We start from the raw sequence: 17,688 nt of genomic DNA, 5'->3' as shown, positions 1-17,688 counted from the left end.
TGGTGACATTTCTCAAGTTGCCAAGGCTTGAGATTTATGGAAGGCCTCCAAGATGGCAGACTTTCCAGGTGGGTCTCTATGTGCAATCATCATCACCGTTCTCTTGAGGAAGGTTGTTTCTAGTAGTTTCCATAGGAAAATGCCACACATTTCAAAGAGAGGAGCCTGAGGCAGACATGCATGAGCAAAAGCACAGGAAGTGGCAGGAATGTTTTCAACTGTGCAATGCCTGACCCTGAATGGGACCATTGTTTTCCAAGCTGCACATGGTAGCCACCTGCAGGGGTTAGAGTATGTTGTGCATTTCCAGCCCTGGTCCTGGCCATTCTCCTCCTTTGACAGTGCACAGGAGGATGCCAGGTGGTTCAGAGGCACATGGATCATCCGTGTCCTGGGTGGAGAGAAGGAGTATCAGTGACTTAGCCCTTGCCGGTGCTGGGGACCGAGACGGCTCAGCCGTGTGCCTGGCTTGTGGTGCTTTCCTCTGTGAGGCGGTGGACCACGCGGGAGACTGAGCAAGGAAGGGCTCCAGCAAGGGCTCCCCTGGGCTGCATGAGTCAGAGGTGGAGCATTTCCTTCCTGCCCAGCAAGTGCCCATGGGAACTGGACCCTGGCCTCCTTCCCAGCCTAGACTCCCAGAATTCCCTTTCCCGGTCCCCATTCCCACTGGGGACACCCCAGTCCCTCAGATCCTCCTGCCGGCTGTGGGTCAAGAGGAACAAAATGCAAGAGAGAACAAGTCCTAGGTCATGATGGGAAGTCCACTGGCTAAGAAGCGGGCCTGAGACCCAGCCGGCGGCAGATGTGACAGCCGTGGCCTCGCAGAGTCACCGGGACCACAGCCCTGAATGGGCCTGGTGGGCATCCATGAGGGGAAAGGCAGCGCGCCCTACAGCAACAGCCCAGAGAGGTTCTGCGAGCAGACATCCATGCAGGCCAGCACCACACAAGCAGGGATGCTGTGAAGTGCATCCTGGGTTTGTGCAAGAGCAATTCTGGCACTGTAAATTCCAGTGAGGAGGAGGAGGAGGAGGAGGAGGAGGAGGAGGAGGAGGAGGAGGAGGAGGAGGAGGAGGAGGAGGAGGAAGAAGAGGAGGAGGAGGAGGAAGAAGACCAGGACAAGGAGGAGGAGGAGGAGGAAAGAAGAAGAAGGGGGAGCCAGTGAACACGTGTGCAATTTAGACTTAGGAAGGCAGAGAACTCATTCCTGGTGACAGGAGAGAAAGCTGCAGGGCTGGACACAGATGCCAGTGGGCGGTGGGTGAGGCTGGTGGGAACTTGTGGAAGCTCTCTTCTAATTGTTTCTATTTTCTCAGGGAGCGAGCAATTGAGGTTGAGAGCCGCGCGTGAAGATGGTGGAGGAGGCGTTGGAAGTTTTAGAAGACGGGAGAAAGTAGGCAACCGTTGTTGAGGAGAGCTGAGCATGGAATAGACGAGGGAAGCCAGGTGTGATGGCTTCAGTGCCTGAAGTTGACTTCCAATACTGCGGCCCCTCTGCACAGCTGAACATTCCTGTCTTGCTCAGTTCCGCTCCATGGTTTTAAGTGAGTGATATTTCTGCAAGGGAGGATAATATGGCTACATACTTACATCTAACCAACCAGCCTGAATAGGAGGATTACAGTCCAGGCAAAAAGAAAAACTATTAGAAAAATAAGGATAGCAAAAAGGGATGTAGGTGTGGTTCAAGTGGTAGAATATCTATAGAATAAGCACAAGGCCCTGATTTCAAAAAAAAAAAAAAAAAGGAAAGAAAAAATTGTAAAGAAAAGCTAAGAAAGGATGCATTTGTATAATCGACTTCCTTTAACATGGTTGGAGAATGTGACCTGTGGGTTAATAGAATGTTTTAGGGAACTAAGACCATTATTTACCTATGAGCTATTGTTTAAATAGAATTAGAAGATTTAAAAAAAAGCTACCCCGAAAATCACATGAGCACTTTGTGTTAGCAGTGTCCATAAGTGTCAAAGAGTGAATCTTAAAGATCCTGGTGGATCCTAGAGGAATTCTGGGTGGCTGAGTTGTCTGTAAGCGTGGGTTCTGGATGTGTCATGTCAAGAGTTTTCCAAAATACACAAGCATGGCAAAAGATGCATTAAACATAACAGCATCTTCTCCATAGAAACCAGTTATTGTGCCTTAGCAGTACCGGTGATGGCTTTTGGAATAACAATGACTTTTTTTCTTCTCAATTGTCTTTGACTGCAAAGCAACAAGAACCAGAGTCAGTGCCAATGTCAACGATGTCATCATATTGTGGGCTTGCTCTGTCTTTTTTGTTTCCTTTGTGGCTGCTTGAGTTTCCTAGCAATGCAAACCGTGTGTGTGTGTGTGTGTGTGTGTGTGTGTGTGTGTGTGTATGTGTGTGTGTGTGTGTGTGTGTGTCTCCTGGGGCTTGAAAGCAGGATCAAGGCCCTGAAGGCTCGACCACTAACCACAGCTCTACCTCCAGTTTTTTTTGGGGGGGGGTGGAGGGGCAGTTATTTGGAGATAAGTGTCTCATGGACTTTTCTGCCTGCCTGGTTTAGCTTTGAACTGAGATCCTCAGAGCTCAGGCTCCTGAGAGGCTAAGATTCTAGGCATGAGCCACCAGCACCTAGCTGTCAAACTCTTTTTATACTTGTGGATCTGCTTTGCATTATTCACTATTTTGCTTTTGTTTTTTAAGCAGCTGATTATATAAGCAACTCTTAGTCACTGAATAAAATCTGGAAAATATGCAAAAGGCTAGCAAAAAAAGTTATCTGTTATCTCACCATTCAGAGATGAATATAATTAAGATGGTAGCAAATTTTAGTCCACAGTTCTAATTCATCCTTATCTATCTTTAGAAAACTTCTGTCAAACTGTTTTTATGCCTTTTTAAACTTAATGTTGGGTGGTGAGATGCTCCCATTACACTTCTTTCTAGAACTGTTTTTATTGTTGTTGTTTGTTTTGGGCCATATGGGGGTTTGAACTCAGGGCCTCGCATTTGCTAGTCTGGCACGATACTGCCGTGCCATGTCTCCAGTCCTGGGTTTTCACTGTTTATTTCTAGGGTAGGGTCTTGTATCCCATCTGGGCATATACCTGAGACACAATCTGCCTATTTTGAGGATCCCTGTCATTGCTGGGATTATAGGAGTGAGACACTGCATCCAAATCCATGAATTGTGTGGACATAGTCTGGAGGACTTGGCTGCTCAGACTGGCCACATCTCAGCCTTCCACATAGCTTGGGATGACAGGTGTGCAGCACTGCCCATACGGGTTCAAAAGCGGTCTTGTGGTCTTTTCTGCCTGGGCTGGCCTCAAATTACAATCCTCCCATTCTCAGCCTCTGAAATAGGTAGGATCACAGATGTGAGACAGCATGCTGACTGATAAGTATATATTATATATATATATAAAATTTATTTTTGTTGGTCATAGGGCTTGAACTCTGGGCCTGGGCGCTGTCCCTCAGCTCTTCAGCTCAAGACTAGCGCTCTACCACTTGAGCCACTGCACCACTTCTGGTTTTCTGAGTGGTTTATTGGAGATAAGAGTCTCACAGACTTTCCTGCCTGGGCTGGCTTTGTGCTGTCATCTTCAGATCTCAGCCTCCTGAGTAGCTAGGATTACGGGCATGAGCCACCAGCGCCCCGCCCTGATATATATTTTTATATGGCCAATATGTTAGGCTATTGTGTGAATGTACTATAGTTTACTTAATAGTTCTTGCATTACTGCACATGTAGGTTTTGGACAATCAAACATGGTTCTAGGCAACCTTGAACACAAATCTCTTCACAGAGTACTGATTGTTTTCTTCAACGGCATTGTGGGGTATTTTAAGTGAGCATGTTCTCTACCTCTTGCTTTCTTTTAGTCTCTGCACAGTTCTGATTTCACTCATCCAGTGAAGCTCAGTGCTGGGAGCTGCTACCGGCTTCACCTCTGCGGGTCCCCTTTTGTTCTGTGCTGTTCCACTCTCTGACCCTCTGTGCTGGTGGCTGAGGGTTAGCTGGAGAAACACAAACAAAAGTGCTGCTGGGATTGTTCTGGATGTAAGCTCTATTCTCATATACACTTATGTCTTTTTTCTGCTGTTTTTTTATTTTGCTATTGTCTGTTCTGTAAGCAACACCTCCCTTGTCGAAGCGGGCACACAGACACACACATAATTCCATGACAGAGGCCTTTGCCATGCTGTGGCATCGGACAGGTGAACCAAGGAGGCTTTTGTATAAGAAGAGGACATTCTGAGTGTTTCGAGCAGGAAAGGATTCTTTCTAGGGGTTTATGTGCCTGTACAATCACTAGGAAGCTAGGGGCCCAGCCACCAACTCCCGGGAGCGAGTCACAGAACACTACCCATCCGTCACGCTCAGAGTTTTGCTGGGCCTACTAATGTCAAACAGTGCTAGGACAGTGAGGTCAGGAAGCCAGGCACCGAAGCCTTCGGCTTCTGCTCCTGCAGCGCGCCGACATGTAAGGCCCGGGCGGCTGGAAGGGGTGAGCCCGAACGCTGAGCATCCCAGGCGCCCAGCAGCTTCGTGTGCAGGGAGGAAGGCGTCCAAGGGCTGGGATGGCTTCTTCCTCACTTCTGCTCTTTCAGTCAGCACACCTGACCCATGAAGTCCCTTTCACTCCCAGAAACCTCGCGGTCCCGGAGGCTGGGAGATGTGCTCATGAGCAGCTGTCCAGTCTCTGTCCTACAAAAGCCATCAGCCTGGCAGGAGGTGGCGCTGGATGCGGAGTGTGACTTGTTTCCAGCCAAGCTGGATGACTGTGAGCAGAGAGCCCAGCGGGGCGGACGGCGTGGGAAAGAGGGGCAGAGCTCAGAGATCTAGGGACAGCCCCCGGGACGGTGGCCTGGTGATCCCCTGAGTCTCAGACCCCCCTCTTCACCAGGGCCTCAGTGCCCAGCGCGGCGTCTGGCGCGTAGTCAATGCTCAGTGTTTGCGGAAGGGTGCGCGAACTCACGCCTGATCAAACCACAGCCATCGTCTCTGTTGACCGTGGTTGGCACTTGTCCTTGCCCACCCCATTCCTGAACAGAGTTTCTCAGCTTCCAAAACCATTCCTATTTGGGGCTGGGAATCTCTCTGTGGTTGGGGGGTTGTTCTGTGCCTCTCTGGTCTCTCTCCTTTATCATAGATACCAGTAGTCCACCCTGACCCAGTCCAGTTCTTGGTGATCTCAACTTGACTGGTATAATGTTCGGTAAAATGGCACATGGAAGAGAAGGACAGCTCCCCGCCCTAGGGCCCACCAGGCTTCCGATGTTATTCTCACCAACTTGGGCCTCTGTGCAAGCTCTTGAACTCCATGTCATGGCTGCTGAGCAAGTCCTGCTGGGGTCCTCTACCTCCAAAGATGCTGTCTTGGATGTGGCTCAGGTTTTCTAGATTCCCTGATATAGACAATAAAATCGGCCCCACTGCCACCTTTCTTTGCAGTTAGCGGGACTCCGCTTCGTTTCCCTTGCTCTAGGACCATCAGTCTGTCCTCTTCCCCGAAGATTCTTACCAGCTCATGGAACGTTACAGCTGTCATTCTTGATCGCGCCTCTGGCTCCATCCTCACTAAGGAGTAAATGTTCACCAACTTGAGGGTGATCTTTCCAGCTCTCTTGGCTTCTATGGGTGTGTTAATAGCCCACTGATGACCGAGGCAAATCTTCTGTCTGCTTCTTCTCACTACAATGAAATGCTAAAGACTCAGAATTACACTCAAATGGCCACGAAAGAACTTATCTTTACTTCTCGGTCATTGTACACCCTCTCTTCTACTTGTTCCTCTGTGGTCTAGTGGCTCTTTCTAGTGCTTCCTTTCTGTAAGCTCCCAAGAAAAACACCGACAATCTCATGCAGCTGAGCACATGCACGTGTGTGTGCACGCGGGCACACACACACACACACACCCTTTTATTTACTTATTGTTTGTACTGGGGCTTGAACTCAGGGCCTGACTGCTGTCCCTGAGCTTTCATGTTCAAGATTAGTGCTCTACCTCTTCACGCCACACCTCTACTTCCAGCTTTTTGGTGGTTAGTTTGAGAAGAGTCTCACGACCTTTCCTGTCCAAAGTTGGCTTTGAAACTCAGTCTTCAGATCTCAACCTCCAGAGTAGCTAGGATTACAGGCGTGGGCCACCAGCTGATAGTCTCATCTTTTACCTCTCTCTCCCTCTGCTGTGTCTCTCTTTCAAACATGATTTTGACTCAGTTTCTGTGGGCCTTCGCATATCTGTACATCTTTATCTACATTTAGTCCCTCCTTCCAGGATCAGCTAAGAGGTGTTCTTTCCCCCTGATTCTGATCTGTAGTTTTCACACTCTTTAACCACATTAAGGATCTGTGTTGTTTAACTTAGAATTACTTCTTTATATATCTGTGGGCAAAGTCCAATTACATCCTGCTTTACCTTCCTTAGAGCTGACCACACAGGATCTTTTCCTTTCTGCAAGCTCTCCTTCACCATATTCAGGAGCATTTACATTGTTTTGCTCTCCCCATGATGTTTCTAGTAGAATACTAGCCCTAGGACTCCAACTGGAATACTGAAATGACCCACTGAGTGGTAGATGAAGCCAGCATGGGACTGTCATTTGATCTCTTCTATGATACCCATGTGCCTCCCTGGGGAACTGGTCTCATTCATTGCCTTCATACATGGTTTACCTTTTCTTTTCTTTCCTCCATTGGCCACCACTTTTCTCTAGAACATAATTACAATGAGCAACTTTGGAGCCCATGGAAGAGGTCTTCCAGTTAAATCATTTTCTACCAGTTAGCTCTTCAAACATGGTTCTTAAGAAATTGGTAGGAGTGGCTGGGAAGGTAGCTCAGTGGTAGAGTGCTCACCTCACATGCATGAAGTCCTGGGTTCGATTCCTCAGCACTACATACACAGAAAAGGCTGGAAGTGGTGCTGTGGCTCAAGTGGTAGAGTGCTAGCCTTAAGCAAAGGAAGCTCAGGATCAGTGCCCAGGCCCTACTTTCAAGCTCCAGGACTGGTTAAATAAAAAGAAAGAAATTGGTAGGAGCTTCATTTATGGATCCACTGCAGGTAAGTAGTGTGAATCTGCCTGTACTGAGAGCAAATTCTCTTCTCTCATGGACAGTGCTGACAGCAGTTTTCCTTTCGTCAAGTCTTCCAGTGTCTCTGTCTGGGGCCGGAGTTGAGAAGCCAATTTGCTCTCAATGCTGGTAAGTCGATATTTATCCCGTAATGCTGCTAATTGTGCTTGATAGGCTCAGAGCCCCTTCATAGAGAAGACCCTACCTTGTTGGATCAGAAAATGATCTGAGCATGGATTTGGGGCTTAAAAATTAGTCTCTGATACAAATGGGGTTGATAGATGAGTCCAACTTCAAACACTGTTGTCTGTATTGTAGCCTCTGAGAAGAGACAGACGGAAGCCGCTGGTCCGACCCAGGGCAGGGGGAGTGGCTTCTCAAACTATAGTTACAGGCTCAAGACCCACCAGGAATGGCAACATCACTAGAGAACAAGATTGGGAAGAAAGTGTCATCTTCATGCTTGGAGGAACTGATGTTACCCAAAGCTACGCAGAGAGGCACCACCGCCAGCAAAAACATGAATTGTCATGTTCTCTTTAGATGTTGTTATTCAGAACTACAGCCATCATTAAAATAAATGCCACTTCTAAAAACAGGAGCTGGGAGAGAAACATAAGCAAGTTAGTTCAGAAGAAGAGGCTCTTTTGAAGTTAAGGGCCAGGAAAAAAGTACCAGTGAAAATGGAATGAGGAGGAAAATGACCAAAGAAAGATAGAATTTCAGAGCTAGCTGGATGTTGTCTCCTCCTGCCTGATGGGAATTGGGAAAAGTAGGCTGTACCCCAAGAATTCACACAGAAGTCTCTGTGGCTTAGCATAAGAGGCATGCCCAACTTCGTGACACACATCCACGTTGGGCTGGTGGACAGCAGATGACTCAGGGTATCACCCTCTTTCCACAGGTAATAGCACCAGGCTTTCTGACATCCTACAGGACTGGAGAGATGGAAAACCTCAACTAGTCCTGGCTTTCCCCAGGACTGGCCCTCTGACTTATGTGCAGGTTTTATTGGCCAGAAACTAGAACATAGCTCCAGCTCAATGTCAAGGACGCTGGGAAATGTAGTTTTCTTGGAAGGAGGGTTCATAGTCACAAGCTTTTCCCATATTTCTTTTTTAGTCAGTTGTCCATCATTCCTTAAGTCTGCTTTATCTTTTCATTTTAAATCTAAAGTACAATTCCAAATACTAATTTTCAGTTGTCTGTAACAATCATATTTTCCTCATATGTGTTAAAATACATACTTGTGTACAATATAAAGTCATTTTCTCTATTACTGATGGTAAGTCTATACACCTTAGAAATTAACCCTTTAACCTGAATGTGAGAAGACAGAGGTCCTGAAAAATGAAATGTGCCTCCCTCCACAGCTGTCCTGGAAATAAATGCAAGGCTAAGATCAGTTGGGTTTTCCTCCCACTACACTAAATTTGTGGAGAAAGGATGTGGGCAGTAGAAAAACAGACTGAGTCACTGCAATTAGGGGAATTAAAAAGAACGCCAGCACAGTGTGCAAAGATCTTAGAGGAGAAAGAAACGAGCAGGAAGCTGTGAAGGCTGAAAGGCAGATGGGTCTCCTGGAAAGCATCAGACCAGTCAGCAGAATTGGGCGCATGGCTACATCAAGAGGCTGATTTTCTGAATTATTGAGACTTGTTGGTGGACTGGTCATTCTGGGGCCTTGGAAGCCACCCCTAAGAACGGGGAGGAGCTGGATGCTACTGGCTCACGCCTGTCATCCTAGCTACTCAGGAGGCTGAGATCTGAGGATCATGGTTCAAAGCCAGCCCAAGCAAGAAAGTCTGTGAGAGTCTTATCTCTGATTAACCACCAGAAAACCAGAAGTGGTGCTGTGGCTCAAGTGGTAGAGTGCTCGCCTTGAGCTGAAGAGCTGAGGGACAGCGCCCAGACCTAGAGTTCAGGCCCCACAACTGACAAAAAAAAAATTTAAAGAGTGGGGAAGAGCCAGAGTGGCTGCAGAGGCACGGCCAGACAGGAGCTGGGCTCTGCAGACATACAGACATGCAGACACACAGCGAGTGATGTCTTTCCTGTAGCTGACTGTCCTGTGCATGCGTGGACATCTGACCCTCCGGAGCTCACTGTAGTGCTGGGACGGAACCTAGGATCCCAAATGTGCTGAAGCACTCACTCTACCACGGAGCCATCATCCTAGCCTGAGGACACACTCTTGACACTCAGGCAAAAGCATCTTTTTTGTTCATGTAGAAATAAAATGCCAAAAATTCTTGGGTGGGAAACTACTGTGCTGTTCTTAAGTGTTCCTCTGTGTTCTGTGAAAGCATCTTTGCGAGCGTGAGCTTTCTCCCGAGAACCTAGGAACGGATGCCTGGCAGATGTCATTGTACTAATTAGGACCATACAGTTTGGCTCCTAGGGAAATTTTAGGGGTCATCTGCTCCAATAGTTGTAAATTTCCCTTTGAAACCCATGAAAACCATTTCTTCAAAGTAAATTTTCTGGATCAAGGTACTACACAAACCTGTGAGAAGCAGATCCTCAGAATATGCTGTTAAACTCAAGGAAGTTCATCTGTGGGTGCCTCTTTGAGTTTTTTTTCATTTTAGGGGCTACATTTGAAAGTTATCACTTTTTTTTTGGTCAGTTGTGGGGCTTGAACTCTGGGCCTGGGCGCTGTCCCTCAGCTCTTCAGCTCAAGGCAAGAGCTCTACCACTTGAGCCACAGCACCACTTCCAGTTTTCTGGTGGTTAATTGGAGATAAGTGTTTCATGGAGTTTCCCGCCCGGGCTGGCTTTGAACTGCGATCCTCAGATCTCAGCCTCCTGAGTAGCTAGGATTATAGGTGTGAGCCACCAGTGCCCAGCTGAAAGTTATCACTTTTGAAAGTCTTTGAACTTGACTTCTTTAAAAAAAATTGTTATTAGCATCAGCACAAAGGTGTCTCATTGTGATATTTACAATCCATGCATATAATATTCTTTGAGCAAATTCACCCCAACTATATTTTCTGTCTTAATTTCATCAAACATCTCCCCCTCCCGTGTGTGTGTGTGTGTGTGTGTGTGTGTGTATGTGTGTGTGTGTGCGCGCGCGTGTGTGTGTGTGTGTGTGTGTGTGTGTGTTGATCCTAGGCTTGAACTAAGGGCCTGGGCACTGTCTTTGAGGGTTTTTTTTTTTTGGGTAGAGTCGTGGGGCCTGAACTCTGGGCCTGGGTGCTGTCCCTCAGCTCTTCAGCTCAAGGCTAGCGCTCTACCACTTGAGCCACAGCACCACTTCCGGCTTTTTTCTTTTTGCATATGTGGTGCTGAGGAATCGAACCCAGGGCCTCAGGCATGCAAGGCAAGCGCTCTACCACTGAGCCACCTTCCCAGCCCTGTCTTTGAGGTTTTTCACTCTACCACTTGAGCCATAGCTCTACTTCCAGCTTTTGGTAGTTAGTTGAAGACAAGCGTCTCATGGACTTTTCTGCTTGGACTAGCTTCAAATGCCAACCTTCATTTCTCAGCCGCCTGAGTAGCTGGATTACAGAAATAAGCCACCAGCAACCAGCTAATAGCCCCCTTTTGAACAATTTTTAAGTTTCATTAGGCTATTTTCATACATATAATGTGCTTTGATTACATTCGCCCCTCACTTTCTCCTTCTCCCTTAACTGTCTAAGCAGTCATCAAGTACTGGTCACACAAGAAAAAAAAAGTAATTCTAAAAGTTTTTCAGTTGCTTAATGATTAAAAAAAATAAAATCCCTGTGCAGGTTGTTATGCATGTGATCCCAGGAGGGTAAAATCTGAAGATGGTGCTTCAAAACCAGCCTGGGGAAGGAAAGTCTGTGAGTCTTTGATCTCCAATTAACCACCAAAATGTGGAACAGTGGCTCAAGGTGTAGAACGCCAACCTTGAGGGAAAAAGCTAAGGGACAGTGCTCAGGCCCTGAGTTTAAGCTCCGATATGAGCACCAAAAGAAAAACATAAAGAAAAATAAGAATGTATATAGAAGCCTGGACAGCTTAGTTGAAATAACTTGGTTGTACTTATAATCAAATTAGGACACTATTAAAATCAGTGTAACCCTGATCAAATTGCTTAAAGTTTCTGTATTTCCTTTTCCAAAGGGCATGGAAGAGGGTGGAACAGGGGCAGCTGGGTAACCAGACTCTGTTACCTAATGAAGTGATTGTCAAGCTGAACATCTAACTTCATCACCGGGCCAAGGCAAACGTCAGGTCAGGAGTGTTCATTACCAAGTGTTTAGTTTGTATTGGAGTTGCAGGCCATTAAAAAAAAAAAAAGATTCAAGATCTGCATGGTAACAATTGAGCTTGATTTTCAGTTCTGTCTAAAATGTAGCAGTGGCAGCTGAAGCTCTTCCCCTGGCTCCCTGCCTCCCCGGACTCCAGGCCGCTGCGCCAGCCCTCACATCTGTTTCCTAGTCAGTCACCCAGCCGCAGCTCACAGCGTGTTGCAAGAGGCAGCTTTAGCAAGCAGCGTGAATCAGTGGGAAAGCTTGGATTGGCCGTTCCTCTCCGCTCCTAGAGAGGAAGTGCGGGCTAGTGGTTAACCCACTGAAAAAAAGCAGGGCGAAGGCAAAATTCCTAGGCCTCTCCATGTCTACCCCTGGTTGGAACAACCTACTGATCTCCAGGGGAAAGTCCTAGCAGCAGAGACTATCCCCTCCCCCGCCCCCCCCGCCCCCCCCCCCCCGCCCGTCTACCTTTTTTGGAAGTGTTGGGGTTTGAACTCAGGGCCTCATATTTACTAGGCAGGCAGAGGCTCCACTGCTGACAGGACCTCAGCCCTTTTTTGCACTGATTACTTTTGAGATAGGATTTCTCGTTCTGCTCAGTGTGCAGGAGTAAGCATCTTTTTTTTTTTTTTTTCCTGCCGAGAGCCATTTGGATATTTGTAACGTCATTACAGACCATACAAAATTATCAATGCAAGTAGCTGGGCCTCAGGCGCTGGTAGAGAAGTATTTCCTGCCTTGTCCTGTTACCCACCAAATGCTCTCTCAGCTGTGATCATTCCCCCAACATGTGAGACCGTGATCCACCTGTGTGGGCTTCCCATAGTGGCTGGGATAACAGGTGCACACCACCACACCCAGCTTCTTTTAGATGACCTAGATGGAGTCTCTCCAAGGTAGCTACCCGGGGGACCTGGAAGCACAATCCTCTTAATCTCAGCCCTAATCTCACCTTGAGATAACAGACTCGGGTCACTACATTCAGCTATGGGTTCGGAAGTCTCTCAAACTTTTCTGTCCAGGCTGGCCATTTTGCTTGTAATCTCAGCCTCTCATGTAAGTTTGAGCTGGTGCTTCTGACTGCAGTCTCTGGTTTGTGTCTCTGTGTGTGAGTCCTGGGACTTGAACTCAGGGCCTCTGTCTGAACCTTTTTGCTCAAAGACAGCGCTCCTCCACTTGAGCTCTCCTTCTGGTTTTTTGGTGGTTCACTGGAGATGGGAATCTTATGGACTTTCCTGCCTGGGCTACCTTTCCCGTGGGCTGTGACATCCCACAGAACAAGAATGTTGATGACAACCACAGTGGTGGAAGTCTCTGTCTACCTCCTTAAGCTCTGCCTCTGTACTCTGGGGGACACGAGCGGAGTCAGGATGGAAGAAGTGCTATTCCAGTTGCGGCTCACGTATCCAGCTCTGGGTGAGCTAGACAGGTCAGCAAAAGTTGACTGATTGCATTAAAAAAATCATTTAAAAATAAAAGTGACTAGATCATCTCTTTCAATTCTATGAGTCAGTGAATGATTTGTGTAATTTCACAGAAATGCCAGGATGGATGCTGAAAATCTCACTTCCTGAAAATGACAGGGGCGCTGTCACCGCCATGTGGGCTGGCCTTTTTGGAGCGTGGAAAGAGCAGAGACAACTAACTAATGGCTGGAAGGTTCCAGGGCCGGCCCGTGGGCTGCTGGGAGATCAGCCCCCACCCTCCTCTCTGGAGGCCCTGCAGCTGGCCTACTTCTGCAAAGTCTTTGGCTCCTCTTTTCTTTTTAAAAGCTTTTCTGACTCGAACATTTCCCCCGAGGAGCAGAGATTCATTGTTTGTGGGGGAACTTGCACATGCTTTCCTCAAAGGAAGAAAAGAGGAGGGAGGGAAGAGGGAGGAAAGGAGGGTGTAAGGGAGGGAGGGCTGGATGGATTAGTGAGTGGGTTGGAGAGCTGGTTGCCAAAGAAATGAGTCTCCCAAGTGTGATCACACAAACCCTGTCCACCCTGACTGCCCGGAAGAGTCCTTCCTCAATGCCTAGAAGTGTGTTCTCCTTTGCGGACTAGACTTCGCCCACTCGTATGTCTGTGGGCCCTTGGGTGCTCTTCCACCCCAGTGCAAGTGGGGGTGAGGGAGGACAGGAGCCAGTCATGATTGCAGGGAAAGGATGCTTTCCAAAGCCAAGGCAGAAAGCCTTCCTAGAAACATCACGACAGGTCCAACGAAGCCCACGTTTGCTTCTAATTATACCGTGCCTACACGGCAGCATTTCCCCTTTCCCATGGTAACCATGGGGCTTCTGAGGAAGAGGACTTTGCCTCAGACATGCTCTGTGGGAGCCTTTTACCACCTTCCTCCGCCTCCTCCTCTTCCTCCTCCTCCTCTTCTTTTCTTTTCTTTAAAGAACAGTTATTTTGGCTGTTTAACAAAGCAGATATTCCTGGCTTGGCTGTGTCTATTAATGTGTCTGCAAACCAGGGTGAAGCACATTATATAAAAAGGCCCAAATGTAGCCAGACGCTAGTGGCCCACATCTGTAATCCTAGCTACTCAGGAGGCTGAGATCTGGGGATCACAATATGAAGCCAGCCCAGGCAGGAAAGCCCATAAAACTCTTATCACCAATGAAGTACTCAGAAAAAGCTGGAATGGTGCTGTAGCTAAGTGGTAGAGTGCTAACCTTGAGCACAAAGAAGCTTAGCAATAGCACCCAGGCCCTGAGTTCAAGCCCCAGGACCAGTTAAAAAAAAAAAAAGGCCAGAATGAGCCCCCAGGAAATTAAAAATATATTGTAATATCAAAAATGTATTTTTAATGAGCAACATAGATCAGAAAAAATACAATGAAACTCTTAAATAAGTGTGGCTTGTTTTCCCCTTCACTTGAGACAAATGGCAAGCTAGAAAACAAAATGATCCTTGAAACCTGAACTCACTGTCTCAGGCTTTCGAGGCTGGTGCACTAGCACTTGAGCCATGCCTCCAGCCCTGCTTTTTGCTTTTATTTTGGCAACAGGATGTCAGTTGTTTGAGTCACATGCTGCCTACTTTAGGCCTCTTCTTATTGCTGGCATCACTGTGTCCAGCGTCCCTTCATGAAGAGAGGGTGTGTGGTAGAGTTTTTCCACTCCAACTGGCCTTGAACTTTGATCCTTCCAACTAGCTCTATAAACCCTCGCTCTACACATCCATGTGCAGAAAACTGTAGTGTGTTTCCATGTAAGTGTTAAGAGGCTCACTCTGAAGTCCACCTGTGGACTTTCTACAACCATGACTCCATGAAAAAGAATCGTGCGTCTGCTCAGATTCCTGTTCTCCTCAACTCAAACCATTGTCAGTTACTCTTTGATGAGATGCTAACCTTTTTCTTTTGTTTTTGAGAGGGGTACGTTCATTCTTAGGCAATGAACGACCAACTGTGTCAGCTCCAAGCTTGGACTTTAATTACCAGGTGTCTTTGGGATGTGACAATTACTTACAGGAAGTGGGACTGTGTGGAATTATAGAGTATGAAATCACCGCTTCCTGCTAAAACAGGAAACCTCCCTTCGCGTGTTATGTCCAGTGTTCCTTCTACTCATGTGTGAACGATCAGCTTCATAAACAAACATGCAAGGAGAAACAGAAAATTTCCAAATACCAAGGAATACTCTAACCCTCACGACACACCCAGTCTCATTCCACCGCACAAATCCGGAGACTTGGGGCAAGCACTGAGTTTCGGTCTGAATCCTTCACAAAGCAGCCTCAATGTTTTCCTCTGTGACCGTAAGTGATATATTTAGATATCCAGAAGGGCAGTCAATCTGCCGAGGAAAAACATCCCACAGAAAGCAAGGCGGGCAATCCCGCCAGGCAGCCCTGGGGGCTGGTGTGGATGGGCTTTGTTTCAAAACAGATTCCTAACTCCATCACAGGCCCGGTGTCCATGTGTTTGCCTGGGGAGAAGCTTCCAGCCAGGCAGTGTGGAACCTAGCAGACTTGACGAAGGAGGGGGAGACATCTGGCTCCCTCACAAAGCAGCATTGCTCTTTTTATCAGAATTATCTTCAGACTCTCATATGGGGGAGGAGTATGGGCATCTAGAATACCAGCTAGACATCAATGCTGTACCTGTCAATAGGGAAATGGGAGGGCAGGGAGAGAGAGACAGCCTGTGAGCAGCAAAGGACTCAGCTATCAGGGGATGAATACAGTAAAAGGGGATGGATACAGTCGCAGTGGATTGTTTGCTACTATGAAAACACAGTAACAAAGCCGGGCGCCGGTGGCTCACGCCGGTCATCCTAGCTACTCAAAGAGACTGAGATCTGAGGATTGCGATTCAAAGTCAGCCTGGGCAGAAAAGGCCGAGAAACTCTTATCTCCAATAAACCGCTCAGAAAACCGGAAGTGGCGCTGTGGCTCAAGCGGTAGAGAGCTAGCCTTGAGCTGAAGAGCTGAGGGACAGTGCCCAGGCCCAGAGTTCAAGGCCCATAACCGACCAAAAAAAGAAAAGAAAAAAAGAAAACAACAGCAACAAAACCTATTGGAATTGTTTTGAGAAAGTGATAGAGAGGGTGAAACTGACTGGAATATACAGTAAACATGCAATAACAGAACCCCCAGCCCACATACATTGGCTAATACATTTTTTCCTTTTCCCAAGGTGTGCCTGTAATCCTAGTCAGGAGGCTGAGATCTGAGGATCAAGGTTCTAAGCCACCCTAGCCAGGAAGGTCTATGAGGCTCTTATCTCCAGTTAACCACCAAAAAGCTAGAAGTAGAGCTGTGACTCAAGTGGTACAGCACCAGCCTTGAACAAAAAACTAAGGGATGAGGTTATATTTTTAATCATTCAACTCTAACTTGTAGACTACTTTAAAATTTCTTAAACTCATGTACAAAAGCAGTATCTCCTGGGACTTAACACTTGGCCAAGGTATAAAGTGAGTTGTCTATTGAAATGGAGTCACAATGAATAGTCTCCCCTTTCTCTTAGAAGAGAGGTAAAGACTAAGTAGAGTTAGAATATGTCTGAGTTGGAAAACACAGGCAACAAATATTAGGGCTTTACTCCTACAGAAATCCAGCCCTGATAGAGCAATATCTGTGATTAATGAAAGGCTTTCCTTGGTGGAGAGGTGTCTTAGAGGTATTGGGCATGCCTAAAAAGTACAAGGCCCTGAGTTCAAATTAAAAAAAAAATTTGCCAAAAAATTCTATTTTTTTTCTCTATTTGGTCTCATATGGGAAATGCTTTACCGAAAAGGTACTAGAAAAGATTGATTTTGGGCTGGGAAGGTGGCTCAGTGGTAGAGCGCTTGCCTTGCATGCATGTGGCTCTGGGTTCAATTCCTCAGCACCACATAACAGAAAAAGACGCAAGTGGTGCTGTGGCTCAAGTGGTAGAGTGCTAGACTTGGGCTGAAGAGCTGAGGGACAGCGAAAATTGATTTTATAGTGTTCAGTGAATATGTTTATTTTCAAATATGTTCTGTTTAAAGAATCATGAACTTCCCTTTCTTGTCTTCAGAGACACTTAATTGTTAGATTTTGCTTGCAGGGGTTAATGGACAGGGCTGCCATTTTATCCCAATAATTTATGGTCCACCAAACCACATCTACTGTGTCTATTTTGAACACGATGTCAGGATCCTTGGTTTGGGACTGTCTGCTGGTGAAATCCTACACAGTTCTATTTCTTTTGTTTGTAGTTTATCTTTTCTAGGGGAAGTATTGAAGCTGAAGAGGAGGAAAGTGACTTCAGAGTCATGGCTGTCTGGATTAGATCATTATAGCCTCCAAGATAAACGGCACCTCATCAAACAGAGCTAGGACCGGACGCCACAGCCCTTCTTCCACAGTCTCCTGAAAAGAGAACTGAAATCTTCAGCAACCTTTGTTGCCAGAGGGCACACATGGTAGAAATTAAGTTTGGCCATCCTTTAATTTATATAAATAATCAAGAGATCGCAATTGACTTGGTTTGTAGACCAATTTAAATCTATCAACATATGTTAACTTTGAACCAAGAAAGTACATCTGCTTCATGGGACATAATGTCAGCCTCTTTGTGGTTTCAAACTCACGTAAGATTTTGTTCCCTGGATTGTAGTCAAACACGATCAAAGGGAGAGAGCCTGGACGGCTTGGGATGATACGGCAGGTAATGAGATTTCTTGAAAGTACTCAGTTCAGTGCAGTAAAATTCTGGGAAGTGGAAATTACATAATTTGTTAATAGCTCATTAAATTAATTCTCCAATTATAGAAACCTTTGCAATGTGATTCTTAATTAAAGCTAGTGATGAATTCACTGCTGGGAGAATGGAGGCCTTGGTTTTTGCTGCTGAATAGTTATGTGACAGTACTGGTATATGGCCATCCTGGAGAGGATTCCTGGGCAAAGCAGTAAAGCTATCTGACAACTTCTAATCCTGATACT

General features: G+C 46.6%; 1 long non-coding RNA gene across 1 annotated transcript; it reads left to right on the top strand.

The window, feature by feature from the left end:
- The first annotated feature begins 709 nt into the window (after positions 1-709).
- On the top strand, positions 710-8,930 carry LOC138816183 (uncharacterized). The gene is made up of 4 exons (XR_011368587.1): positions 710-857; positions 1,317-1,544; positions 7,097-7,181; positions 7,371-8,930. It is a non-coding gene; the product is annotated as an uncharacterized lncRNA (long non-coding RNA).
- Positions 8,931-17,688: the final 8,758 nt, after the last annotated feature.

Source organism: Dipodomys merriami, unplaced genomic scaffold (genome assembly GCF_024711535.1).
Source record: "Dipodomys merriami isolate MVZ:Mamm:240054 unplaced genomic scaffold, mDipMer1.0.p SCAF_69, whole genome shotgun sequence".
Classification (NCBI taxonomy): domain Eukaryota; kingdom Metazoa; phylum Chordata; class Mammalia; order Rodentia; family Heteromyidae; genus Dipodomys; species Dipodomys merriami.
Note: the sequence above shows the minus strand (reverse complement) of the source record. Positions and strands in the feature narration are given on the sequence as shown.